The sequence below is a fragment of the Rhinatrema bivittatum genome, chromosome 1 (assembly GCF_901001135.1).
Source record: "Rhinatrema bivittatum chromosome 1, aRhiBiv1.1, whole genome shotgun sequence".
Taxonomy (NCBI): Eukaryota; Metazoa; Chordata; class Amphibia; order Gymnophiona; family Rhinatrematidae; genus Rhinatrema; species Rhinatrema bivittatum.
In genome coordinates, this window is record NC_042615.1 from 416,867,279 (window position 1) to 416,893,521 (window position 26,243).

Consider the following 26,243-nt stretch of genomic DNA (forward strand, 5'->3'; position numbering starts at 1 on the left):
AAAACTAAGGACTTGAAACAGAAGTCTTCCGGAGGGTTGCAGTGCGGAGATGAGGATGGCCTATGTACCGTGAGGTGCCCTACACAGCCCACCCGTGGGACTGGCCAAGGACCACGACAACGGCACGCCAGGAAAGTCGACATCAGGAAACCAAGGCATGGAGGTAGATGCGAAGACAAAGGCATCAGGAAGGACATCGGACATCAGGAGGAACGAACAAAGCACATCAGGAACCTGAAGACACCTGAAGACATGGACGAAGGACATCAGGAACATGAAGACGACTGAAGACCTGGATGAAGGACATCAGGAACAAAAAGACAAAGCCATCAAAGCAAGAGAAGGCCACGGAGGACCTGGACCGGAGAGAAGACACAGCCAACTGTGGAACCTGATCCGAAGACACGGTGACTGAAGAAGATTCCCTTTATAGGGTTGAAGCAGGAAATTGTCATTAGGTGGAGCCTGGGGCATATCTGGCCACGGGCCCTTTAAAAGCAGAGAAGAGGTGCACGCCGGCACCTAAGAGGAAGCAGGAGAGGAAACAGCACCAGGGACAGTGGCGTCCCCCTGCTCGCAGACACGAAGAAGCAGGGAAAGGCAGGCTGGATGCAGACACTGGCAGGGACAGCCTCCCTGCCGGTCAAAGACCCCGGCAGCGGCGAGGATGGCTCTCTGCCATCTGAGGACCCCAGGAGGAGCTCCCAATGGCGTCAGCCCTGCGCAGGACCTCCGTGGTCCTGCGCAGGGCAAGAGATAGCCGCAGCCTCCAGGCCGCGGAGGACGGAGTCGGCAGCATCCTGCCATGTAGCAGAGCACAGGTGGGTGGAGGAGCTGCCCGTGACTCACCACGGGCAGGGCCATTACAGATTAGACTTGTAACCCCATCTTTAGGTAACCACTTAATACCAATGGGGCCATAAAAGTAATTTTTGTTCTCTGGAGCTGGATCACTCAGCCTAGCTCACACACAAGTCTCTTTCCCCAGGACCTGAGATCTTTGTTGATGGGGGGAGAAAGAAATTCTCTTTCAGGACCCGACTTATAGGTGTGCTAAGGCAATCCTTTTCCTTGGGAGGTACGCTGCATTTTTCCCAATGTGAGTGCTTTTACTGCCAATAACTATGGAGGAAACTTTGGTTTACTGTCCAAAATTAAAAAATCTTTACTGATGGTAAATCAAGTGAAATAATGGCACAGTTCACAGTCCTCGGCACCACAGTAAATTTTAGGTTACAGTCTTTTCACTCAATTTGTACATGGGTCTCAACTACCAGGGCTGGGGAGACACTCACCTTCCAGGCTTGGATTTAATGCCCGAGATGGGCAGGGTAACCTTGTTGGGCAGGAACACTGCTCCAACGCTGGTAAAAAGGGTAAAACATAGTCTCTGCATAGAGAGTCCCAAATTCTTGCTCTGCAGGGGGTGAAGAATCCAAATGGGTGTCCTCGAAAGATCTGAACTGGTTCTTACAGTTCTCACTGTCCTTCTCTTTCTATTTCTTGACTCCCTCAATGGATGAGATCCTCATGGAACACTCAGCCATCAGTGTTCCTGACTCTAGGCAGGAAAGGGGGGGAGGGAGGACAACCAAAAGGTCTATTTTCCCAAAATAGATTCAAACACCATTCCTGTGCTTCTTGAAAAGGTCACTGCAGGGCAAGCCTTCCCTACCCAGGGCCCCCCAAGAAGAGGTTTCCCCAAGACCTGCCCCTGGCCTAACACCCAGGAGTCTCAGTCTTCTTACAAAATAAAATGGCAAAAACTCCCTCAAAACAACACAGGACAAACCACCCTGCACCTTAGGAATAGGCAACAGACGTGGAGTCCTCAACCTGGCCCAAGGACCACAGGCAGGATGGAGCCCAAGCCTCTAGATAGGCCAAAAAACCAACAGAGGCAAAAAAATATCCAGACTTCTTCCAACCATCCAACTAAACTATGGGTCTCAGGGAGCGAGCTGCTTTAGGAGGAAGCAGGAGGAATGAAGCTCCAGTGTTATTGTTGGGGATGTATAAGGAGGAAGCAGGTTGATTCAGGTCCCACTGTTGTTGAGGATCTGCAAAGACGAGGAAGGAGGAATGAAACCCCAGTGTTGTTGTCGGGGACATGTAAGGAGGAAGCAGGAGGAGTGATGCCCCATTTTTGTTGTTGAGAATGTGTAAAGAGAAAGCAGGCTGAGTCAGGTCCCACTGTTGTTGATATGTTTAAGGAGGAAGGAAGAGGAGTGAAGCCCCACTGTTGTTGTTGAGGTGTAAGGAGAACATAAGAACATAACATGAGAACATAAGAAATGCCATACTGGGTCAGATCAAGGGTCCATCAAGCCAAGTATCCTGTTTCCAACAGTGGCCAATCCAAGTCACATATACCTGGCAAGTACCCAAACATTAGATAGAACAAAAACTACTATTGCTTATTAATTACCATAATAGAAGTTTATGGATTTAACCTCTTTGAACTTATCCGAATGTTTTTTAAACCCAGTAATACTAACTGCTGAAACCACATCCCCTGGCAATGAATTCCAGAGTTTAACTATGCACTGAGTAAAAAAGAATTTTCTTCAATTTGTTTTTAATGAGATACTTTCTAATCTTATGAAGTACCCCCTTGTCTGAGAGAGTAAATAACCAATTTACATTAACTTATTCAAGTCCTTTCATGATTTTATAAACTTCTATCATATTTCCCCTCAGTCATCTCTTTTACAAACTGAACAGCCCTAAATTCTTTAGCCTTTCTTTATAGGACAGCTGGTCTATGCCCCATATCATTTTGGTCACCCTTCTATGCACTTTATCCAGTGTAGCTGTATCCTTTTTGAGATGCGGTGACCAGAATTGCACCTAGTATTCAAGGTGCGGTCTCACCATGGAGGATTACAGAGGCATTATGACATCCTCCTTTTTATTTTCCATTCCCTTCCTAATAATTCCTAACATTCTGTTTGCTTTTTTGATCGCTACAGCACACTGGGCTGATGATTTCAATGTATTATCCACTATGACACCTAATGCTTTTTCCTGCGTGGTAACTCCTAAGATAGAACCTAACATTGTAACTACAGCAAGGGTTATTTTTCCCCTATATGCATTACTTTGCACTTGTCTACATTAAACTTCATCTGCCATTTGGAAGCCCAATCTTCCAGTCTTACAAGGTCCTCCCGCAATTCATCACAATCTGCTTGAGATTTAACTACTTGCATAATTTTGTGTCATCTGCAAATTTGATCACCTCACTCGTCGAACCCCTTTATAGATCATTTATAAATATAATAAAAAGCACTGGTCCAAGTATAGAACCCTGAGGCACTCCACTGTTTACCTTTTTCTACTGTGAAAACTGACCATTTAATCCTACTCCCTGTTTCCTGTCATTTAACCAACTTGCAATCCACAAAAGGATATCACTTCCTATCCCATGACTTTTTAGTTTTATTAGAAGCCTTTCATGCGGGACTTTGTCAAATGCTTTCTGGAAATCCAAATATACCACATCTACTGGTTCATTTTTGTCCACATGTTTATTCACACTTCAAAAAAATGTAGGAGATTTGTGAGGTAAGACTTTCCTTAAGTAAATCCATGTTGGCTGTGTCCCCCTCAAACCATGTTGGCTGTGTCCCCTCAAACCATGTCTATCTGTCCGGACAGGCACAGTGTTTGAGGGCAAACCCTTGTAGGGACGTAAGCCTGGACAGTGGCAGACTGGCACAAAATTTGAAGTCAGGCCCTTGTAGGGAATGTAAGGCCTGGATGGACAGGCACAGCATTTGAGGTCAGGCTCTTGTAGGGACATACGCCCTCGAGGGACAGGCACTGTGTTTGAGGTCAGGCCCCTGTAGGGATATACGGCCTGGACAGTGGACAGATTGGCACAGTGCTTGAGGTCAGGTACATGTGCTGATATTATCTGGAGCATAGGAGGCAGTTGGAGGTGCTGCAAGGCTTTCAATTGCTTTTATTCATCTTGCCATTCACAGGGAAAATCTGGAAACCCGAGCAAAGGCATGTTTATTTTCGAAAACACTAGCATTTCCATCAACTCTGCTGCCAGTCTAGAGCGATGAGGGCTCATGATATCCCCTGTCATTGAAAATACACGTTCACTGGGCACACTGGTTGGTGGACATGGCAGATAACGCTGAGCCACTTTGGCTAGGTGTGGCCAGACAGTAGACTTGTATGCCCAATAGGCCAGTGGATCTTTCTGCATGTCCTCTATGGGCCCTTGGAGATACCGTGTCACTGACATTTGTGCTGGTGTCTCCTTTGCTTGGTTGGGCTGAGAGTCCTTCTTGCCAGCTGCTTTCATTCTAGCCCATTCCAGAAAAGATGCTTTTTTAGGGACAACATGGCTTTGGCATACTGAAGTGGAGGAGGAAGTACTAGCTGTCGCTGATAGAGTGGATAACACATTGAAATCATCAGTTCAGTGTGCTGCGGTAGTAAAAAAAGCAAACAGAATGTTGGGAATTATTAGAAAGGGAATGGTGAATAAAACGGAAAATGTCATAATGCCTCTGTATCGCTCCATGGTGAGACCGCACCTTGAATACTGTGTACAATTCTGGTCGCCACATCTCAAAAAAGATATAATTGCGATGGAGAGGGTACAGAGAAGGGCTACCAAAATAAAGGGAATGGAACAGCTCCCCTATGAGGAAAGACTAAAGAGGTTAGGACTTTTCAGCTTGGAGAAGAGACGGCTGAGGGGGGATATGATAGAGATGTTTAAAATTATGAGAGGTCTAGAACAGGTAGATGTGAATCGGTTATTTACTCTTTCGGATAATAGAAAGACTAGGGGGCACTCCATGAAGTTAGCATGGGGCACATTTAAAACTAATTGGAGAAAGTTCTTTTTTACTCAACGCACAATTAAACTCTGGAATTTGTTGCCAGAGGATGTGGTTAGTGCAGTTAGTATAGCTGTGTTTAAAAAAGGATTGGATAAGTTCTTGGAGGAGAAGTCCATTACCTGCTATTAAGTTCACTTAGGGGTAGATTTTAAAACTCCTGCGCGCGTAAATCCTCCCGGATTTACATGTGCAGGGCACTCGCTCGCTCGCGCGCTTATTTTGCATAGATATGTTCTATGTAAAAAACCCCGGTCTAACCTCCCAGACCAGGGCAACCTTTTTGTTACTTGTAAACCGGATTGATTTGTATTGCATACAGGAATTCCGGTATATAAAATTAAAAAATAAATAAATAAAAATAAATAGGCCGCCGGCCCGCGCAAAGCCCCGGGACGTGTGTAAGTCCCAGGGCTTTGTAAAAGGGGTAGGAGGGGGTATGTCCAGGGGCAGGGGGCGGTCCAGGGTGGGTCCGGGGGCGTCGTGACGGTTCAGGGGCGGGCCGGGAGGACGGTCCTGAGTCCCCCGGCACTGCGGCCTGTGCCGGGGGTTGCCGGGGCGGCACTCGCAAGTTACGCCTGCTTCAAGCAGGCGTAACTTGCCCAACAAAGGTAGGGGGGTGGATTTGGTAGGGCTGGGGGGGTGGGGTAGATAGGGGAAGGGAGGGGAAGGTGGGGGGACGTGGAAGGAAAGTTTCCTCCGAGGCCGCTCTGATTTCGGAGCGGCCTCGGAGGGAACGGAGGCAGGCTGCGCGGCTCGGCGCACACAGGCTGCCGATTTTGCGCAGCCTTGCATGCGCCGACCCCGGATTTTATAAGATACATGCGGCTATGCGTGTATCTTATAAAATCTGGTGTACTTTTGTTCGCGCGTGCGTATATTTTGAAGATCTACCTCTTAGAGAATAGCCACTGCCATTAGCAATGGTAACATGGAATAGACTTAGTTTTTGGGTACTTGCCAGGTTCTTATGGCCTGGATTGGCCACTATTGGAAACAGGATGCTGGGCTTGATGGACCCTTGGTCTGACCCAGTATGGCATGTTATTATGTTCTTATGTTCTTGAGTCTTCTGGACAGGAGCAGCAAGATGGACCATGATGGAAGCGGTGGAACTCCATGGACGAAGGAGAAGCTCCATGGAGGGTATAACTCCATCCGAAGGTACTGCGGAATTGCAGCAGGGCCTTTACATAGGGCAGGACCAGGAAGAGCCCTGAAGACTTCATCTGGAGGGCACAGGAGTGCTTCCTGTCTCTGACCCTTTAAGAAGAGGAGAAAGCCACGCGGCAAGCCCCTATAGGAAGCCCTGAAGGTAGGTGGGTGGAGCTAAGGCCTGCAACAGCATGGAGGAAGAAGGAGAAGGGCGGTGGCAGCTCCTGCTGCTGAAGAGGAGCCATGCTGGGGCTGGAGTGCAGCCCTGACGAAGAGGAGGAGGCAGCGGCGGCTTCCTGCTGCTGAACAGGGACTCCCGCAGCAGCATCTGGGCCGTGGAGGAGGAGAGAATCCCGGCAGGGACTTCCCCACTGAAGAAGAGTCAGTGGCGCGGCTCCAGCTGTGTGGGAAGGAGTAGCAGTGGCGACAACAAGGCCGCAAAGTTGAAACGGGAACGCGGCTCGGCAGCGGTCCAGGCCACGATGAAGACAGCAGCGCTGGAGGAAAGAGGTGAGGGCCTGTCCGTGGGATGGGATCCGCGGACAGGATCGTAACAGCTAGGCTTTAAGGCAGGAAAGTTGTGCTACTGTGGGGAGCCTGGTTGTTATCTGCACATCCATAGTGCATGCTCTTGAAAGGATAGGGCTCTCCTGTGGGAGGAGGTCCTAGAAAAGGAAAAGTTGATTTTAGGGATGTATACAAGGGGATCAAATATAGGCCTCTAATGAGCCATTCAGGGATGGCTAAGTCCAATAAGGCCTTTAACACTGGACTATGCCACCAGATAAGAATTCAGGCTGAGCATAGTGGGTAGATGATAGATGCTTCTAACACATACCTTGTAACTGTGCTGTAGGGATATGTTATAACCCTGGTTTGAGTGGGATTCCTATGATGTGGATCTTCCATGTGTGCTAAGGTTCCATGAATAAAACCATGGAGAGGCTAGCTTCTTTCCACTTTATCCCCAGGAATGCTGTAAATAAAGGGCAAGGGATGGTGTTGTACCATGAGCTGGCAGTAATATAGCTATGGACAGAGACAGATTTAGGAGTTTGCCAACCCTAGGCTCTGTTGCCCCCCGGTAAAGTCAGACAACAGCGAGCAAGAAGTGTAAGACAGAGAACCATAGTTTGCTGCAGCAGCTCAGGCATAAATTCTATGGCAAAAATTGGAAAAATCTGAAGCACATTGACAAACATTTCCATCTTTTGTGTTATAAAAATTAAGTCATTTTCCAACCTTGTTTGTGTGTGTATAATGTATTTATTTTATTGAGTGAGAAAAAGAGACCTTAAGTATTAGTACAGGAAAGAGACCTCAGGGATGGGCAGGAGAGAATGAGAGGGGAGAGAAAAGGAGAAAGTCTAGCAATGGGGTAAGGAGAAGGTGAAAGGACTGAGGATGGGAGGAGGAGTATGAGAAGGAAAGAAGACTGGAAATAGGAGGAGAAGGAAAGAGGATGGGGAGGAGAGATAGAAAGGACTGAAGATGGGAAGGATGAGAGATAGGGAAGATCGAGGAAAGGAGGAAAATCAGAAATCTGGGATAGGAGAAAAAGAGGGAGATGGAGGGAGGTTCTGGGATTGAGAAAGGGGGAAGGAGTAGAAAATGTTGAGGGGTGGGTTCCAGGATCTGGAAGGGAGAGTAAAGAAGAGAGGAACCAGGATCTGGAGGATAGAAACTGAGATCAAGGGAGAGAAACCTGAATTGCAGTGGTGGTGGGGTGGGGTGGGGGAGGAGAGAAGGGAAGTGTCTCTACTGGCTCTGGTCCTGCTTCCCCTTACAACTCCTCGCTAACCTCTCAATCTGGCAAACTCACAAACACTTCCCCTTTCCCCCTATCTGATACACTCTCTTCCCTCAGCCTCTCTTCTCACCCCCAATGATTCCCATTCAGCCCCTCCTAACCTTACCAAAATGCTCTCTGTGCTCCAGGCACACTCTCCTCCAAGTTTGTTCCCTGCATGCTGCCTGGGAAGGGAGGATCTGGATCAAAACGTAGAGGGCTATTCTCTGCTGAATGAAATTCAACACAGCTGGAAGGCAGTAAAACTTCAGCTAGCCTGCTGCCTCCCCCCAGATTTTTGATGCCCTAGGCATAGGTCTAGTGTTCCAGTGGACAAATCCAGGCCTGGCTGTGGATCACTGTTTGGGCAGCATTGAGTCCTGAAAAGGGCAAGTGTAAGGACTGAAAATTTAACAGGCATGCCAAGACATAGCAAGACACAACAGAATTCTCAATAAATATAGTATCTTTTATAAAACATAGATATTGGGCCGAATTTTAAAAGCGCTACACGCGTAAATCCAGTGGATTGCCTCCAGGCAGGCGCAAAAGGTTTGATAAACATTTTGGGGAGAATTAGAGTAGGGTTTGGGGGGGGGGGGGAAAGGTTAGGGGAAGGGGTGGGAAGGTTAGGTTAGGGGGAAGGGAAGTTCCCTTCCAGGCCACTCCGATTTCGGCATACATGTGCGCGCGCTGGGTAGCATGCACACATGTACGCCCGCGCGCAGGTCTTAAAATCTACCCCATTATTTATAAACAAAGATAAAATATTTTATAAAACTAGTAGAAAATGGGGTGGGGACAGTCAAAGCTAGGAAGCAAATGATCAACCAAAAAGAAAAAAACCCAGGACTTATAAGAGGCCTAGTCTTGCTGGGCTTAGAGGTCAGATGGTACTGGTCTAGGTGCAAGGCTCACAACTCCATTGCTCCCACAAGCTGTTGATGGCTCTTGAGCAGCCCTAGGATCAGCACCATCATTCCTCTCATGTCAGCCCACAGGCCGGTCACCACCTAATGTAGGCTGGCCAGCATCCTGAGCAGGCTCCACCACTGGAGCTACTACTTCAGACACAGAGGGAGCCATGGAATTGGCTGAGATTTTTACCCTACATGCAGGAGGCAGTGGACCAACCTGCTGGCTTTCCTCACCCAGAAAGGGGAGACAACAGAATCCTCTGGTGCCAGGGTTAAAAGGTGAAGGGTCGATACAGGAGCTAGTGAGCTCAAAGGGGGCTTCTTTGTTCTGGCAAGGACATCTGGGGGAAGCCAGATGTCAGATATGGCCCAGAATTTGTTGGAAATTCCATCCTCAAGATTTGTATGCCTTGTTGTAATCAGAGAAAGAATCTTCTCAGTGGCTGGACCTGTTCTTTGGAACACTTTGTAGAATCAACTCTGTACACTTGCATACAGGGTCGGATTGTAGGAAAATAATCAGCCTGGGGGATATTTTTCAAAACCAGCCTACAGGATATCTGTGACTCACTCGTGTGCTTTCTATGCAGCACATATTTCAACAGCTCCAAAAACCACATCGTTGACCCTCCAAAAAATTTCATATTTTTCCTAAACAACTAATTACAGCACATCTTAGACCAGGGGTGAGCTAATTGAACTGCAGTCCCCCTTCATCAATTCAATCTGTTAGGCTCCCCACAAGTTTGATTACCACTCTCATATATATCCTGGTCTGGAGTTAAAGTTGCTTGCCAACCAATCAAAAGTTGAACCAGTTGCCAATTAATGAGACAAACACACTGCCAACCATTGGCTTGTTCACACACACACACAAAGACATTTGCTGTTGTGCTGCCTCTTAAATGCTTATTCAGAAAGTGCCCCCTACCCTAGCAATTCCACATCATTATGTAAAAATTCTTGCTTGTTGCCAGCCTTTCCACAGCTTGCAGCAGCCTACTTTCTTTCCCAGTCTCACCCCATCTCGGCACCCTCTCTCTTCCGGAGACTCACTGATTCCATAGCCATCTGCCCCTCTCAAAGCCCAGTCACCTCTGACAGAAGCCTCACTAACTTGTCAGGCATTTCTTTATATTTGACTTCTTCCTTTCTATGATAGTAGCTTGCCTGCACTTGTCAGGAGTCCATCCCAGCAGGGCCGGCAGAAGCATGAGGCAAACTAGGCCTGGGCCTAAGGTGCCGACCATTAGGTGGCATGAGCCATGTGGGACCATGAGCGGCAGTGCCAAAGAAGAGTGAAGATTCAGCAATCTCCACTCCTCTTTGCTGCTACGGCACAGCCACTCGTGGCCCCACATAGCTTGAGTCCCCTAATGGGGGTAGCAGTGCAACAGGGGTGGGTGGCACTCCTCTTTGCCACTGTGGCACTGCTGCTGTGGCCCCACATGGCTCTCGCCCCCTAATGGGAGTGGCAGTGTGACTGCTGGGGTGGTGCGATTGGGGGGGGCCAGCGCAACCAGGGGGTGGCGGGTGCAAGGCAGAAGGTGCCTAGGGTGCCTAATCCCATATATTTATATTAACTGTGTGCTACACAGAATGCTGCTTTTATGGTTCCCTAGGCTCTGCTGTGCCAACCTACTCCAGGGAAAGAGGGACCAGAAGTGATCCATGCTGCCAGCTTCCTCCAGGGCTGAAGAAAACCGAAAGAGAATTAAATCCTAGCCAAGAGTGACGTTGGGGAGAGCCTGGCCCAAAGCAGCACAACTCCAGATGGAATCCTGCATTCCTAAATGGAGCCAGTGCAGTCAGAGCTAGACTGATGCAAAGGTATTTGGCAACTTAGGAAAACTTTACAGCCTTGTACACACATACCACAAGCCCCAGCCTCTCCATACAGTTAAGTTATGCTTTTTCATTAAGGTTTTACATGAAAATGGACAAAAATATCACAACATGTATATTATATTTACATGTACTGCTGTGTTACCAAACAGAAAACCCTGCAAAAAAAAAGTAAACAAGACAATTGAAACTCATATTATATTAGGCTTATTGTATTATGTGTTGGGTGTAGGCTTGGCCTTCAGAAAGCCATGAGTTAACTAAATTACAAAATAGTAAATCTCCCATATGAAAATATCACTACCTACCAGCACTCAAACAGTAACAACCCTATCTATGAAAAGGCAACACTGCAAAACCAAAAATACCAATACCCCTCCTATTAGGAAAATAGAACAAGTCAGGCTGCTAAAGATCCCTATAAAGAATCTATACACTAACAATATACTCACCTCAGTCACATATGCAGAACACAGGCAGACCCTTATCAAATGCAGAATAAAGAAACCATAAAGAATACAAATAAATGTGCAAACAAGAACTAAACTGGAAAATGCAACACGTCAGACTCTATATGCAGTGCAACAATAGAAAAGCAAACATTACTATTGCTCATAAAACAATGAGCAATAAAAACTAAGAAATATAAAACATAATAGTAAAACCAAATAAATAAATATTGTAAATACTAATAAAAAGAACACATTTCTAAACATTATTTTTTCTAATTTCCCAAATTCTAATACAATATTAAAACACACATATATATAAACTTCCTCTTTCACACAAGCAAGCTGCCTGCATGCTCCAAAAATTATAAGAATGCTCTAATAACCTATCTCTTTGCTCAAGCCTTCAGTGACAATTTCTCAAATTGAAATCAGTCTTTACATCTGCTGCAGGTTCTATAGTTCATTTCTGTTTCTTCCCTCAGGAAATCCTTGCATTACTCCCCCACCAGTGTTTTTGGCCTTTGGAAATAGTGAGTTTGCAGGTGACATCCTGCCATCGGTGTCTGGCACCTGCTGTAATGCTCCCGTAGTTCTGCATCTAATCCTATTGCCTGGTAGGGATGTGCAGAGGGACCGCACATGTTACATTCGGTATTCGTATTCATGGGGGGGGGGCAGATACGTTGCATTCGGCAAGGGGGGGCCCCGATCCGTTCATGCGTTCCATTCTTATTCGTTTCCCTGCTAAAATTTAATTAACTACAACCCCCCACCCTCATGACCCCCCCAAGACTTACCAAAACTCCCTGGTGGTCCAGCGGGGGTCCGGGAGCCATCTACTGCACTCACGCCATCGGCTGCCGGTATTCAAAATGGCGCCGATAGCCTTTGACCTTACTATGTCACAGGGGCTACCGGTGCCATTGGTCGGCCCCTGTCACATGGTAGGAGCAATGGACGGCCAGTGCCACCTTGTGCTTCTACCATGTGACAGGGGCTGACCAATGGCACCAGTAGCCCCTGTGACATAGTAAGGGCAAAGGCTATCAGCGCCATTTTGAAAACTGGCAGCTGACAGCCCGAGTGCAGGAGATTGCTCCTCGACCCCCGCTTGACCACTAGGGAGTTTTGGTAAGTCTTGGGGGGGGGGGGGGTGAGGAGGGGGGGGTTGTTTAAATTTGCTCCTTTAGACGGCCGAATAATTCGGTGAAGATTTGTTGTATTCATGGGAATTGTGATACGTTTCGCTTCCCCAGGAATACAACGAATATGGCCCTATACGTTGTAGATTGCCAATAGGTTGCAAACGAATGCACACCCCTACTGCCTGGCTGTGTGTGTTCATGTGGCATTAAGCTCCTTTAATTAGTTGTCCTTTTTCCCCTTCCCCTTGTGCAATAAGGCTTGTTGAGGGGAAAAGCCTTCATATTGCTCACTTAGGGGTAGATTTTCAAAAATACGCGTGGGCGTACATGTGCATGCGCTACCCTGTGTGCACAAATGTACACCCAATTTTATAACATGCGTGCACAGGTGCACGCATGTTAAAAAATCGGGGGTCAGCGCACGCAAGGGAGTGCACAGTTGTGCACCCTGTGTGCGCCGACGCCCGTGGGCTTTCCCCGCTCCCTATCCCCTAGCCTGACCTTCCCACCCCTTCCCCTAGCCTTTCCGCCCCCTGACCCTAACCTAACCCCCCCAAATCATTGTTTCATCTTTTGCACCTGCCTAGAGGCAGGCACAGGTTGGGCATGCCGGCATCCATTTGCCGCTGTGTTGGACGATCGCATGCCGGCATCTTGCCGGCATGCGATCGTCCAACACAGCGGCAAATGGCCGCTGTGCCGAAGGCCTCTGGCCCTGCCTCTGGACCACCCCTTTTGTAAAGCCCCGGGACTTAGATGCATCCCGGGGCTTTATGCGTGTCGTCGGGCCTTTATAAAATAGGCCCGGTGTGTGTAGGGCTTTTAAAATCAGCCCCTTAGGTTTTCTGCTACACCCACCCTTTCCTACCTAGTTAACTTTGAAATTGTGTACTTCTTTTAACATCTTTGTATACTTAAAGGCACTGAATTTAACAGTTCCATTAACAACGTTGCATAGCGCTATTTATACATAACTTCTTCATTCCAAAAAATGGTGCCAGGTATAAATAATCCGAATTTACACCCTTTCTCTTACTAGACATGCACCACTTCTGTATCTTCTTCCCTCTAGGCTCTTACTTCCTGGTGGTGGGATGTATAGTTGTTGGACTGTTTCCTGAGGGCCTTCCACACTTCCTTCATCTGATACAAGTTATGTCTCACTCCAAAGGGAAGAGCTCGTCCTTCTTCTGGATGATTGGGAGGGCAAGTCTCCTTTCATTCCCACCTATGAAGTTTGGCTACCTAGCCAGGGCCGCAACATTGCTGATGTGCTGTCCCCAGTGGAACCAGAAACAGTCATCCATGCATAAGTAGACACGTACACAGATATTTGGAGTTTAGAGATATGCATATTTTAAAACCTATGTAGCTGGAGCTGCACAGGTTTGAAAATAGATACATCTCAGTGGAACCCCATATGCATGCACATGGGGCTTTCTGGACAGTTTTGAAAGTTGGGCTCCCTGAAAATAGCCTCATTAGCAGATTTTCATGAAAACCCATTATTTTGAATCTGTTTGCCTCCTGAAGGGTGGGCGTGGATTGACCTGACAGAAAATATCACATAAGTGAAACCTGATTAAGAAGAAGTTCCAAGCTCACCTTGATATGTTGTCTTTGCATATTGGATCCTATGAAGGAATCTCTTTGTTGTGCCGGAGGTGGACCCTTGACCCGAGGTGGGGTTGACACTACCCGTAGGAGGGATCCTATGGGTCCCCACCATCGGCAGGTGGAGTGGGCTGAAGGACGGAGGCCAGCTGGTGCTTCACCAATACCAGCCCTTGTTCCCCGCGGGTTGAGCCTTTGGGTACCGGGGCCAGCTGGGCTTAGGTGGGCCTCCTTTTGTCATCGTCGATGGAAAGGCAGAGAGGTCAGCCCAGAGTCAGCAACTGTAGAATGGAGAAGTCTGTACTGGACGCGGCAAGGTCCCAGAGACCCTGGTGCCAATAGAACCAAAGTCAGACAGGGGGCGCCCGAGCAAGAATAGGCCAAAGCCTGAGAAGGCCAAGTCCAGGACATAGACTGACAAGCCGTCGTTGAGCAAGCTGGAGTCAGGCGGCAATCAAGGAGCGGTGGCAAGGCAAGGCTGAGGTCTGGGTGAGGAGAGAGTCAATAGCGTAGTCAGGCAATGCAGAGATCCAGGCTTGGAGAGAGTCAATGGAGTAGTCAGGCAATGCAGAGGTCCGGGTTTGGAGAGAATCAATGGCGTAGTCAGGAAATGCAGAGATTCGGGCTTGGAAAGAGTCAATGGCATAGTCAGGCAATGCAGAGATCGTGTCTGAGAAAGCAATCCAATGAAGGGCTAGGAATCAGGAACACAGGGATGAAGGAGAACAGGAACAGGAACATGCAGGAATCAGGAACGCAGGAGAATCACCAGGAGGCAACGAGTACATGACCAGCATGGAGACCTGTTGCAAAGGCGATCACTGGAAGCCGAGCCCGGCCTTAAATACCAGAGCTTCGGCGACATCATCATTCGGGGCCACTGCCAAGTTCCCGCCGGGGCACTGTGCCTAGGGAGGGGCACAGTGCTGAACAGCGGCATCTCTCCGCAGGCCACACGGAGAGACCCAACGCGGAGCACAGAGATCTGTAGCTGAAGCTGAGGCACCGGGGGTGGCCCGAGGACGGAGCTGGCAGCCCACCGCCACCAGAGATGAGGAACTAGGCACTGGATTTGCCAGAGAGAGGTGAGGGGGCCGGGCCATGGGTCTACCGCGGCCGGCACACGCAACACTCTTGGTACATTGTAGGTATTAAAATGGGCATTAATAGTAAATTTATGTGACTGATATAATTCCCAACATATCCTGGTTTACGAATGAGGTTCATTCCTGTCAAGGTGCAAACGAAACTCACTGGAGACACTGCTTCAAGAGAAAGTGAAACATAATAGAAATCTAGGCATCATAGTGAATAACACATTGAAATCATCGGTTCAGTGTGCTGCGGCAGTCAAAAAAGCAAACAGAATGTTGGGAATTATTAGAAAGGGAATGGTGAATAAAACGGAAAATGTCATAATGCCTCTGTATCGCTCCATGGTGAGACCGCACCTTGAATACTGTGTACAATTCTGGTCGCCGCATCTCAAAAAGATATAGTTGCGATGGAGAAGGTACAGAGAAGGGCAACCAAAATGATAAAGGGGATGGAACAGCTCCCCTATGAGAAAAGACTAAAGAGGTTAGGACTTTTCAGCTTGGGGAAGAGACGGCTGAGGGGGGATATGATAGAGGTGTTTAAAATCATGAGAGGTCTAGAACGGGTTAATGTGAATCAGTTATTTACTCTTTCGGATAATAGAAAAACTAGGGGGCACTCCTTGAAGATAGCATGTGGCACATTTAAAACTAATCGGAGAGAGTTCTTCTTCACTCAACGCACAATTAAACTCTGGAATATGTTGCCAGAGGATGTGGTTAGTGCAGTTAGTGTAGCTGTGTTTAAAAAAGGATTGGATAAGTTCTTGGAGGAGAAGTCCATTACCTGCTATTAATTAAGTTGACTTAGAGAATAGCCACTGCTATTATTAGCAACAGTAGAATGGGATAGACTTAGTTTTTGGGTACTTGCTAGGTTCCTATGGCCTGGATTGGCCACTGATGGAAACAGGTTGCTGGGCTTGATGGACACTTGGTCTGACCCAGTATGGCATGTTTTTATGTTCTTATGTACTATACCTATAGAACTGATCAATAGTAATGCACTGCCATTAAAGCAAAACAAAGAATTGAAATGAATAGTAATGAAACTGGTATTAATGTTGGCATTTTTAACAAACTGAAATTATTCCATTCACTGATAACTCTGCACACACACTTGCAACTCAACTGAGTTTGTGGGCAGAAAAATTAAATTCACATACACTCTTTCAAAATTTTCCTATCAAATGAGAGCTGAAAGGTAAAACTGAATGCAGCTCTGAGATTGACCAAGGGCAGGGACAGACAAATTAGTAATGACAGTATCTCTCTACATGTGCTAATGGATTAATGTGTATGTGTGTGATGATCTTTTCACAAATTAAATTATAAAAAAAAAATGACCTACTTGTGACAGATCTACACTCAGCCCATTAACTGTATGCCTCTGCAACCTCTGCATTTTCATATATCCTTACCAGATAAGCAGCACAAAAATAGCAATTAATAGAAAAAGAAATTGTAAAATATCAAATAAAACATTGTAATCTGATCAAGACATAGAAAAACTGTGTTGTAAAAATATGTAGAAAGTATATTTTTATCTTGTGCATATTTTCTTAACCATTCTTGAAAATAAATATATTTGTAAAAATTGTCACCATAGACAAATCTATGTTAAGATTTTCACTCAATTTTCAACATTAACAGTACTTGGAAGATCAGTCCCTTTCTCCTCCTTCAATTCCTGTAAAGGGCATTAGATCAAGGAAGACCAGTGGATGTGATCTGGTAAGGTCTTCAAAATCATTGATCATAGAAAAGTGTATTTATTTAACAATTTTATATTTCACATCTTACACAAAATTTATATCCAGTGTGTATTTCAAACGATACATTCCCAAAATTACATAAAACAAATTAAAAGTCATATAAACATAATACTTTTATTTATATATTTTTTAAATGCTACTCAAATGCTGCATTAAAATAGTGTGCTTTTACCCTCTTCCTAAACTATTTAATATCTTGCAGTGCCTTCAGCACATCATATATGACCTATAAATTACAATGATCTGACATGTGAGCTCTGCAACTTGAACTGGCCAATTTAGTTTCAGAAGATCTCAAAGTGCATGTTGGTTCATACCAGCACAAATTTTGGGCTACTTTGCAACTACTCTGAATACAATAGTTTATAGATAAGAACCACCATTTTAAAACTGAACTCTCCAACACAAAGGCAGCCAGTGTAAATTTCACAATACTGGAGTAGCATGGTTGCGATATGCAATCCCACTTATTAGCCTAGCTCCCATATGTTGCACCAGTTGAAGGCATGTAGCAATATAACAGAAGACCAACTAATAAACTGCTATAATAATCAAGATTTCCCAACTAATCTAACTGCCTTTACCACATCCTCTGGCAATGAGTTTCAGAGCTTAATTGTGCATTGAGTAAAAAAGTATTTTCTCCAAGTTATTTTAAATGTGATACTTAGTAATTTCATGGAGTGTCCCTTAGTCATATTATTTTTGAAAGAAGAGACAACCATCTTGTATTTATTTGTTCCATTCCACTCATGATTTGAAGGCCACTATGACATTCTTCATTTTATAGGGATGTGCATTCGTTTTCAATGAATGTGCAATCCGCAACGCAAAAGTTCCTGTTCGTTTGATTTGTGGGTTCGCGAAACGTATGGCGATCCCCATGAATAAAATATATCATATTAGTTTCTTCCTTTTGGTTCTCAGTGATTTTTTAGCGGCCGTTTGAAACAGGAGAAGGCCATGTGGGAGTATCCATAGCAAAAACCAGCCCTTTCCTGTGAGTCATAAGTGTCCTCACAGCCCTGTCATAGAGTGGGTCAGACAGGTTGGCAAGGAGACAAGAATGCAATCTATCAGACCTAAGCATTTTTCTAATGCAGCCAATCGCCGCTCTCACTCAGTGCTCTGTGATGCTGTTCCTGATGACGCTGTACTATTTATACCTTAAGCACGCGGCATGCCATGCTCTTTCTTTGCGGGTGTTGTCAGGGGAGGTGGCTTTACGCAGAGCTAGTCTAAGTGTCTCAAATCTGTATTCAATTGCTAGCTACTTTGATAGAAATTTCCATTGAAAAAGATATTTGTTCATTTTTGCTGCAGTGCCAGCCAGGCTTTTTTTGATCGCACTTTTTTTTATTGAACCCAGAGGGTCTCTCTGTCTCTCCTACTGAGACAAGCTGCAGCAGTGGCATTTTGCTGCTTATCTTACCCCCCTGGGGTAGGTTGGTGCAGGCACAGGCAGGGTGTGGGTGGGAGATAGTGTGAGTTGGTATTTTCAAACAAGAAGCCGCATCACTAGGAATTGTGCTTGCTCTGGCTTCCAGTCAAGTCTTTTCTCTGCTGTTTCATTTTTTTGTGCACACAGAGCAGCCTCAGTTGTAGTGTACATCAAGGCAATGCACTGCATCTGTGGGCAGTTTTCCAGACTCACATATATTGGGACAGCAGTGCTCTTTTAAGCCAAATCCCCAGTAGGCCTCTTTTGTAGTTACAAGTTTGGTGTGTGCACATACAGTGGTCTCAATTGTAGTGTACATCAAGGCACTGCACTGTGTGTCTGTGGACAGTTTTCCAGACTCACATATATTGGGACAGCAGTGCTCTTTTAAGCCAAATCCCCAGTAGGCCTCTTTTGTAGTTACAAGTTTGGTGTGTGCACATACAGTGGTCTCAATTGTAGTGTATATCAAGGCACTGCATTGTGCATCTGTGGGCAGTTTTGCAGACTCACATATATTGGGACAGAGGTGTTCATTCACCAATAAAGAAATAATTCTTTTAATTGAAATTCCTAGTGGCAGTGACATTAAATCCATGATGTCAGGGAAAGGTAGACATGGTCAAGTGATTGGGACTGGCAGAGGAAGCACTGCAAAAGACAGTGCCAGTCCCACATTAAAGTTAAAAAGGGAACTGTTCCAATCTAAAATCTCTGGAGGGGCAGGCAGTTCCATCCAGAAAAAAATGAAATTTAAAGATGATGCACTACCACCACCTGTTTCTGACCCAGTAGTTTTGGAGGTGAGGGACGGGGAGGCTGAGTCATGCAAGACAAAAGGGCGAGACCCAAAAGCAGCAGTGTGACAGCAGTCTCGACTTAGCACTGAAAATGTAGCGCAGGCACTGTTTGCTTCTGATTCTGATAAAGAATCATCTTTTGTGGGATTTTCATCATCAGAAATGGAAGAAGTAATAGCTGAAGAAGGTTTGGGAGGATTAGTTAGTTCTGTCGTAGCCTCCACTTCAGTGCGGCAGGTGAGAGATGAAACTGATGATGATGAGGAAGAAAAGTCAGCGCAGGCACAGAGTGTGACTGATGCCCCTAGCATTGCTTCTCAGGGTGCACTCACTACTTCAACTCTAGTGCCAGCAACCACCCCGAAGGCTCTAGAGAAGGGATCACAAAAGAAATATGTGATCTGGAGCCACTTTAAAGTGACGGAGGACCCACGTTTTGCTCAGTGTAATTACTGTGCCAGGGCTATTAGCAGAGGCAAGCAAATGGGACATCTAACTAATTTTGGCATGATGTATCATATGCAGAAGCAACACCCAACAGTACTGCCATCTGGGGATGGTGGCAGTACCAGTCAGGGAACCCCTTTTTCCAGGCAGTGTAAAGTGGTTGAAAAGGAGCAGAGTCACCCCAAGCCCTCAGCCCCTTCTAGCAGTCAGGTGGCAGACCATCAGCCCCCTGCCATGTGTCAGAAGCGACAACCCACCATGGAGAAATGGGGTGGTATTCAGTAATGCTATCCCGGGGAAGGAGGCAGGCAGCCTCAAAAGCTGTAACCAGGAACATCAGGGAAATGATTGCCCTTGATGACCAGCCCTTGCAGGTAGTGGAAAATGTGGGTTTCAAGCATTTGCTGAAGGTCTTAGTTCCAAATTAAAAAGTCCCCTCCAGAACCACATTTAGCAGAAAGGTCATCCCCAGCCTGTACAACTAGTGTCGCAGTCGAATCCAAGCACTGCTAGCTAAGGCAGAGAGGAGTGTGCATTTCACCTGCGATATCTGGACCGCCATGAACGCTGCACACTCTTACCTCTCCCTGACAGCACACTGGTGGGACTTGGCTGAGGCAGGGGCAGGCAGCAGCTCTATTAGTGAACAAGTATCAGGGTGGAGGTGGGTTTTACTGCACACCCACCTGACGGACGAAGCCCATACCTCAGCCAATATTCAAGCATGCATCAGACAGATGCTGGCAGGCTGGCAGCTACACCAACAAGACAAGAATCTTCAGGCAGGGTTCTTTGTCACAGACAATGGTGCAAACATGGTAAAGGCAATATGCGATGGGCATTTTCAGAACATCCGATGTTTTGCACACACTCTGCACCTGGTAGTGAAGTCAGCTCTGGGGTTGGAGTCCAATCAACAAGAGAATGAATACCTGCATACATTAATACACAAGTGCAGGAACATAGCAGTGCACTTTCACAGAAGTGTGAAGGCGGGGCAGGTTCTCAGACAAAAGCAGATTGATTTGGAGATGCCTCACAAGTGTCTCATTCAAGACATTGGCACCCGATGGAATTCCACCTATATGATGCTGCATAGGTTAGTGGAGCAGCAGACACCCCTTCATGAAGTTTCTGTGGCAATGGACATAGATGTGCAGAATCCCCTAGGGCATCATGATTGGTTAGTCATGAGTCAGGTGGTAAAAATCCTGCAGCCCTTCAAGGATGCCACAGAGGAGCTGAATTCCAGAAGTGCCACCTTGGCTGACATCATCCCTATAGTTAATTTTCTGGAGGAAAATTTAGAGGGAGGTGCTGCATTGTCTGGACTTTTTGCAGAAGCAGGTGCAAGAGAGATTAAGACCTTTAAAAAAAGACTACAGATACATGCTCGCCACAGTCTGTGATCCACGTGTGAAAGGGAAACTCACCCTACAGTTCGATTGTCTCACATTTGTGAAGGACTTGCTGTTAGTAAATGTTCGTGAGCAGGAGCACCATAGGCAGAGACAGATTAGGCATGAAGCAGAGGAGGAAACAGCGGGCACTTCAAAGAGTAGTGCTCGCCCAAGCAGGAACAGCACTCTGTCAGCGACAGCTAGTACTTCCTCCTCCACTTCAGTACGCAAAGCCTTGTTGCCTATAAACAAGCATCTGTTCTGGAATGGGCTAGAGTGAAAGCAGCTGGCAAGAAGGACTCTCAGCCCACCCAAGCAAAGGAGACACCAGCACAAATATCAGTGACACGCTATCTCACAGAGCCCATAGAGGACCTGCAGACAGATCTACTAGCATATTGGGCACACAAGTCCACTGTCTGGCCACACCTAGCCAAAGTGGATCAGCGATATCTGTCATGTCCACCAACAAGTGTGCCCAGTGAATGTGTATTTTCAAATACAGGGGATATCATGAGTCCTCACTGCTCAAGGCTGTATTGCAACCATCCCTTCCCGATGACTTCACTCCGCCTAAATTTCTTTCTTTGCACCTCCTCTCGCTATTGATGGATGCCTGGCTGCCGCAGTGTCTGCCTGCTGTCCTCTCTGGCATCCCCGGACCGGCTTGGGCGCTGCCTCCCGCCATGCTCCGCTGGTACCTTAGGGTGCGTGCGCCGCGCAGCCCTCACTCTTATTTCCTACTTGGTGCGAACCTCAGGGGCGTCCCCCTGTGATGACGTCATGCTGCCTGGATATTTAAAGCCTACGATGTTTGCTAGCCTTTGAGTTAGCAAGAGGGGAATCTTACGGATGGGATTCACTCTCCGTACCCAGCTACTCTGCCTCTCCAATCTTCCATTGGACCCTTAACGCTAAACGGGGTACCCGCTCCTCGGGGGCCTCACTTGCTTTTCAGGTCGCTATCAGGAAACCGGTACTTGCTCCTCGAGGGCCCATGTTCCCTGACTCGCTGCCTGCTCCTATCTTCTCTTCTGCCTGGAAGGATTCGCTATCTTCAACACCAGTGAATACTACCATCTTCACCTCAGAACTGTTCCCTGGAACCAGGTACTCGCTCCTCGAGGGCCTGCCTCTGTTCCAGCCCTAGTGCCATCTCCTATGTGTAACCGCTGTGTGAGTACATTACCTTCAAGCCTCTCAGCTCTCAGGGATCAGGTACTCACTCCTCGAGGGCCTGCTCTCCCTATCCTGGGGTTCTCCATACTGGGGCTTTGTGCATATTCCACTGTACTCATTATTCTCAGTTCTTTCCACTACAGCTCTGCTACCGGAGGAGTCGCTGTTCCAGCGCTTGAGGGATACTAGCCCAGCCAGGCTACTTCTGCTGCTCACCACTGCCACCTCTGGTGGCTCCATCACATTGTCTAATAAAAGATCAATCTTTGTGGTTGTGTGTCCTAAGCTGAGCATGACCTGTGGCCCCTCATGGGACTTCCCCCCATGGGTGTGGTCAGCTGCCACAGTGACCAAGGGTCACCCAAACCTCACTAATTATAACAGGCTGCCACTAGAGTTGATGGAAATGCTAGTGTTTTTGAAAATAAACATTAGGGATGAGCAGCCAGAAATTATTCGTTGCATTCGGGATATGTATTCGTTGGGGCCCAGATATGTTGCATTCGTTCAATGGCACCCCAATACGTTGATACGTGCATTCATTTTCCAGTTCCCATTAAAGTCAATGGGGGAAGTATTTGCAGCCTATTTTTGGCTGCAGAATTGGTGTTTTATTATCAATTTTGATGAAACTTCTGGGGAGCAATCATCAGAACAACAAAATAGCTCCAATGTACTTAGACTGTGGCAAAGTGGCACCAAAGTGGCATGAATAGCCTAAGGTACTTTAAAGGGGCAAAGGGGTACTAGGAGTGGCAAGAAGAGTGCTTTAAAAGAGGCACAAAGCAGCAGCAAGACTGTCAAAAACATATCACAGCTTCAAAAGAGAGCACCGATAAGAGATGCATGAACCCTCGAAGGCAGCATGACAGGCAAAGTGGCAAGACAAGTTGCATTGACATCCTACAGCACAATGAAGGAGGAATATAGCAAGCAGAAAGACTAGCACCAACACACTGAGCAACCATGATAGTGGCCAGAGCACCACAAGGAGTTGAGTGAGTCATCTGGTATATGGCAGCAAGGCACAGAGGCAGCGGGTAGATACAGGCTGGCTACACCCGGGGAGAGTTCCCTTTCCTTTGTGCAGGAAAGGGCTCCCTAGAATGGGTTCGCGCCTAGAGTGGGGGGCAAAGGGAGTGAGGGAAGTATTTGCAGCCTATTTTTGGCTGCAGAATTGGGGTTTTATTATCAATTTTGATGAAACTTCTGGGGAGCAATCATCAGAACAACAAAACAGCTCCAAGGTACTTAGACTGTGGCAAAGTGGCACCAAAGTAGCTCTCACTGGTCTTTTAAAATCTGGTAGAGTTAGCAGATATACAAAAGAGAATTTTCAAGGCCGAGGCGGGGGAAGTTACCATGTAAACAGCGGTTCAACATGGATCACAGGGAAGATACAGGCTGGCTACACCTGGGGAGAGTTCCCTTTCCTTTCAGCCGGGAAGGGCTCCCCGGAATGGGTTGGCCCCTAGAGTGGAGCATGAGCCTTCAAAGCGTGGCGACCTGGAGCAGGGTCTCACTGTGAGCATGGTCCCACTGTGTGGCGTTTGCCACAGTCTAAGTACCTTGGAGATCTTTTCTTGTTCTGAACATGGGTCAACAGGTGTAAGAGATAGGCTACAACAATGGGGAGAGTTCCCGTTCCTTTGAGCAGGAAAGGGCTCCCTGGAATGGGTTGGCCCATAGAGTGTATAATGGTACAAATTGTTAGGATTTAAGCATTTGCAAACAGATTTTGACTTCATAAGCAAGACGGAGGAAGTTCTCTTCTCTGCTCTGAAACTAAAAAAAACTGTTTTATTTAAGGATCCATGCTGTGAAGGATTACTTGTTTGAATTGCCAGAGACTGAGGTTTCCCTTTGCAGTGAGGGTTCAGCCATTAGGACTGGACATAAGGCCTGGACGAACAGGCACAGCAATTGAGGTCAAACCCTTGTAGGGACATAAGGTCTGGACGGACAGGCACAGCAATTTTTTTTTATAATTTATTTATATTCCTCTTTTCACACTTTTCCAGCTCTTCATAGTGGATTACACTCAGGTACTGTAGGTATTTCCCTATCCCCAGAGGGCTTACAATCTTAGTCAAACCCTTGTAGGGATATAAGGCCTAGACGGACAGGCACAGCAATCGAGGTCAAAACCTTGCAGGGATATAAGGCCTGGACAAACAGGCACAGCAATCGAGGGCAGAGTCAATCCCACCTAGGGACATAAGGCCTGGACGGATAGGCACAGCAGTCGAAGACAGAGGTGAATCCCACCTAGGAACATAAGTCCAGGATGGACAGTCACAGCAGTCGAGGACAGAGGTCAAGCCCACGTATGGACATAAGGCCTGGACGAACAGGCACAGCAATAGAGGTCAAACCATTACAGGGACATAAGGTCTGGGCGAACAGGTAAGGCAATCGAGGACATAGTCAGTCCCACCTAGGGACATAAGGCCTGGACGGACAGGCACAGCAGTCGAGGACAGAGGTGAATCCCACCTAGGGACATAAGGCCTGGGCGAACAGGCAAAGCAATCGAGGTAAAACACTTGTAGGGACATAAGGCCTGGACGGACAGGCACAGCAATCTAGGTCAAACACTTGTAGGGACATAAGACCTGGACAGTGGACGGACAGGCACAGTGTTTGAGGTCAGCCCTTGTAGGGACGTACAGCCTGTACAGTGGACGGTCAGGCACAGCGTTTCAGGTCAGGTACATGTGCTGCCGTGCTTATATTATCTGGAGCATAGGAGGCAGTTGGAGCTGCTGCAAGGCTTTCAATTGCTTTTATTCATCTTGCCATTCACAGGGAAAATTTGGAAACCCAAGCAAAGGCAGGTTTATTTTCAAAAACACTAGCATTTCCATCAACTCTGATGCCAGCCTTGAGTGGTGAGGGCTCATGATATCTCCTGTCATTGAAAAGACACGTTCACTGGGCACACTGGTTGGTGAACATGACAGATATCACTGAGCCACTTTGGCTAGGTGTGGCCAGAGAGTGGACTTGTGTGCCCAATTTGCCAGAGGATCTGTCTGCATGTTCTCTGTGGGCTCTGAGAAATACCGTGTCACTGACAGCTGTGCTGGTGTCTCCTTTGCTTGGGTGGGCTGAGAGTCACTCATGCCAGCTGCTTTTTCTCTCGCCCGTCACACAACAGATGAATCTTTATGGGCAACATGCCTTTGGCGTTCTGGAGTGGAGGAGGAGGTACTATCTGTCACTGTCACACTGCTGCTCCTGCTTGGGCTAGCAGCACAACTCTCTGAAGTGCCCACTGTTTCCACCTCTGCTTCACGCCTAATCTGTCTCTGCCTATGGCGCTCCTGTTCACGGACTTTTGCTAACAGCAGGTCCTTCACTAATAGGAGACAATTGTACTGTAGGGCGAGTTTCCCTTTCACACGGGGATCACAGATTATGGCGAGCATGTATGTGTTCTGTTCTGTTAAAGACTTTAATCTCTCTTCTACCTGCTGCTGCAAAACATCCAGACAATGAGGCACCTCAACTGTCATTTCCTCTTCCTGTTTAAAGGCCTCCAAATGTTCATCCAGGAGATTAACTATAGGGATGATGTCAGCCAAGGTGGCACTTCTGGAACTCAGCTCCTCAGTGACATCCTTGAAAGGCTGCAGGATTTTTACCAGCTGACTCATGACTAACCAATCATGATGCCCCAGGGGATTCTACACACCTATCTCCATTGTAGCAGAAAGTTCATGAAGGGGTGTCTGCAGCTCCACTAACCTCTCAAGCATCATAAAGGTGGAATTCCACCGGGTGGCAATGTCTTGAATGAGACGCTTGTGAGACATCTCCAAATCAGTCTGCTTTTGTCGGAGAACCTCCCCCCCCCCCCCCCCCTTCACATTTCTATGGAAGTGCGCTGCTATGTTCCTGCACTTCTGAATTAACCTATGCAGGTATTCATTCTCTTTGTCATTGGAATTCAACCCCAGAGATGACTTCACTACCAAGTGCAGAGTGTGTGCAAAACATCGGATGTTCTTAAAGTGCCCGTCATTTATTGCCTTAACCATGTTTGCATCATTGTCTGTGACAAAGAACCCTGCCTGAGGATTCCTGTCTCACTGGTGTAGTTTCCAGCCCTCCAGCATCTGTCTGATGCATGCTAGAATATTGGCTGTGGTATGGGCCTGATCCGTCAGGTGGGTGTGCAGTAAAGCATACTTCCTCCCTGATACTTGTTCACTAATATAGCTGCTGGCTGCCCCTGCCTCAGCCAGGTCCCACCAGTGTGCTGTCAGGGAGAGGTAAGAGTGTGCAGCATTCATGGTGGTCCAGATATCGCAGGTGAA

The 26,243-nt window shown here is 47.0% G+C and overlaps 1 long non-coding RNA gene across 7 annotated transcripts in view; it reads left to right on the top strand.

Moving 5' to 3' along the window:
- The window catches only part of LOC115092192, a 381,274-nt gene that overhangs the window by 158,744 nt on the left and 196,287 nt on the right, over nucleotides 1-26,243 (top strand). For 3 of the 7 annotated variants that reach the window (XR_003856934.1, XR_003856939.1, XR_003856936.1), the window contains one exon: nucleotides 10,349-10,556. The exons of the other annotated variants lie outside the window; for them this stretch is intronic. This is a non-coding gene — a long non-coding RNA (uncharacterized LOC115092192). The remainder of the gene's footprint in view (nucleotides 1-10,348; nucleotides 10,557-26,243) is intronic. 7 annotated transcript variants of the gene reach the window in all.